Below are 3163 nucleotides of genomic sequence, written 5' to 3'. Positions count from 1 at the left end.
ACGTCATCACAGAAGAGACGGCGAGAACGCTGGGATATGACGTCGTACATGAGGCAGCCATGTTGGTGGTGGCGCGAGACACGCCCACTTTATTGTGCCTATTTTGTAGTTGTGGTTTTGAGGAGTGTGGCTCTCTATTTTCAGGATGTAAGAAGAGTTCTTACTAGAATACTACAGCTGTATATACAGTCACAGCCCTGGTGCTGTGCAGACCAGCAAAGCAGGTTTGAGACTAAAGCTAAAATAGGGTTGCCACCTTTCTCAACAAAAATAGCAGCCAAGTTAGGGTTGTGCTGTGGGGGCGTGACTTAACACAGGGTGTTAAAAGGGTTGTCCGAGTTAGGCCTCTTTCACACTGGCGACGGCGTGTGCGGCCCGTTGCCATATTGCGGCCTGCAATACACGAGCACAGTCCATGGGGCAGCCGCAGCAGATCGCGGACCCATTCACTTGAATGGGTCCGCGATCCAGCCGTTTCGCAAAAAGATAGGACATGTTCAAGTGAGTGGGTCCGCATCCGTGATGCGGAATGCCCACGGAATGGCACCCGTGTATTGCGGATGCGCAAATGCGGGCCGCAATACGGCAACGGGCCACACACGCCAGTGTGAAAGAGGCCTTATAGTTATTGCTGACCTATCCTCAGGATAGGTCATCAATATCAGATCGGCTGAGGTCCGACACCCCCACAGATCAGCTGTTAGAAGAGAAGGTGCGTGCTGTGATAGCGCTGCCTCCTCTTCACTGTTTACCTGCTCGCCGTTGCATCTGCAGCGGTGAGCAGGTGTAATTACACCCAAGCCGTCCCATTCATTTCAAGGCTAGGTCATTAATAAATATAACTTGGACAACCCTTTTAACCACCTCCGGACCGCCTAACGCACATGTGCGTTCCGGAGGTGGCAGGCTGGCGCACAGTCACGCATATACGCGTCATCTCGCGATACGCGAGATTTCCTGTGAACGCACGCACACAGGCGCGCGCGCTCACAGGAACGGAAGGTAAGCGAGTGGATCTCCAGCATGCCAGCGGCGATCGTTCGCTGGCAGGCTGGAGATCCGAATTTTTTAACCCCTAACAGGTATATTAGACGCTGTTTTCATAACAGCGTCTAATATACCTCCTACCTGGTCCTCTGGTGGTCCCTTTTGTTAGGATCGACCACCAGAGGACTCAGGTAGGTCAGTACAGTCGCACCAAACACCACACTACACTACACCCCCCCCCCCCGTCACTTATTAACCCCTTATAAACCCCTGATCACCCATGATCACCCCATATAAACTCCCTGATCACCCCCCTGTCATTGATCACCGCCCTGTCATTGATCACCCCCCTGTCAGGCTCCGTTCAGACGTCCGTATGATTTTTACGGATCCACGGATACATGGATCGGATCCGCAAAACGCATACGGACGTCTAAATGGAGCCTTACAGGGGGGTGATCAATGACAGGCGGGTGATCACCCATATACACTCCCTGATCACCCCCTGTCATTGATCACCCCCCTGTCATTGATCACCCCCCTGTAAGGCTCCATTCAGACGTCCGCATGATTTTTACGGATCCATGGATACATGGATCGGATCCGCAAAACACATGCGGACGTCTGAATGGAGCCTTACAGGGGGGTGATCACCCATATACACTCCCTGATCACCCCCTGTCATTGATCACCCCCCTGTAAGGCTCCATTCAGACGTCCGCATGTTTTTTGTGGATCCGATCAATGTATCCATGGATCCGTAAAAAATCATGCGGATGTCTGAATGGAGCCTTACAGGGGGGGTGATCCGTGACAGGGGGGTGATCACCCTGATCACCCCCTGTCATTGATAACCCCCCTGTAAGGCTCCATTCAGACGTCCGCATGTTTTTTGTGGATCCGATCCATGTATCCATGGATCCGTAAAAAATCATGCGGATGTCTGAATGGAGCCTTACAGGGGGGGTGATCCGTGACAGGGGGGTGATCACCCTGATTACCCTGATCACCCCCTGTCATTGATAACCCCCCTGTAAGGCTCCATTCAGACGTCCGCATGTTTTTTGTGGATCCGATCCATGTATCCATGGATCCGTAAAAAATCATGCGGATGTCTGAATGGAGCCTTACAGGGGGGGTGATCCGTGACAGGGGGGTGATCACCCTGATTACCCTGATCACCCCCTGTCATTGATAACCCCCCTGTAAGGCTCCATTCAGACGTCCGCATGTGTTTTGCGGATCCGATCCATGGATCCGTAAAAATTATACGGACGTCTGAATGGAGCCTTACCAGGGGGGTGATCAATGACAGGGGGGTGATCCGGGAGTCTATATGGGTGATTACCCCCCTGTCATTGATTACCCCCCTGTCATTGATCACCCCCCCTGTCATGGATCACCCCCCCCCCCCCCCCCCCCTGTAAGGCTCCATTCAGACATTTTTTTTGGCACAAGTTAGCGGAAATTTTTTTTTTGTTTTTGCTTTTTCTTACTAAGTCTCATATTCCACTAACTTGTGTCAAAAAATAAAATCTCCCATGAACTCACCATACCCCTCACGGAATCCAAATGCGTAAACATTTTTAGACATTTATATTCCAGACTTCTTCTCACGCTTTAGGGCCCCTAAAAAGCCAGGGCAGTATAAATACCCCACATGTGACCCCATTTCGGAAAGAAGACACCCCAAGGTATTCCGTGAGGGGCATATTGAGTCCATGAAAGATTGAAATTTTTGTCCTAAGTTAGCGGAAAGTGAGACTTTGTGAGAAAAAAACCAAAAAAATCAATTTCCGCTAACATATGCAAAAAATAAAAAATTTCTAGGAACTCGCCAGGCCCCTCATTGAATACCTTGGGGTGTCTTCTTTCCAAAGTGGGGTCACATGTGGGGTATTTATGTAGTGTACAGGAGCGAGATGCCCGTCACTACTGAAGGGTCACTTGGGTATTGTCGTTCCCCCTGTATTTAAGGGGAAGTTGGTATAGAAAATTTATAATGTCATGTTATGTATTTCCTGTTACTGTGAAACGTGCATTGCAGGCCGGCTAGGGTGTAGTTCCAGCTCTGAGTCACTAGAGGGAGCTAGAGAACCCTAGGTTATATAAGGCCCAGTCAGGAAGTAATAGCAGGCTGAGGAGACAGACAGTGGGAAGCAGAGGTCAGAAATGA

This window comes from Bufo gargarizans, chromosome 2 (genome assembly GCF_014858855.1).
Source record: "Bufo gargarizans isolate SCDJY-AF-19 chromosome 2, ASM1485885v1, whole genome shotgun sequence".
NCBI lineage: Eukaryota > Metazoa > Chordata > Amphibia > Anura > Bufonidae > Bufo > Bufo gargarizans.
The sequence above is the reverse complement of the archived record's forward strand: the minus strand, read 5'-3'. Positions refer to the sequence as shown.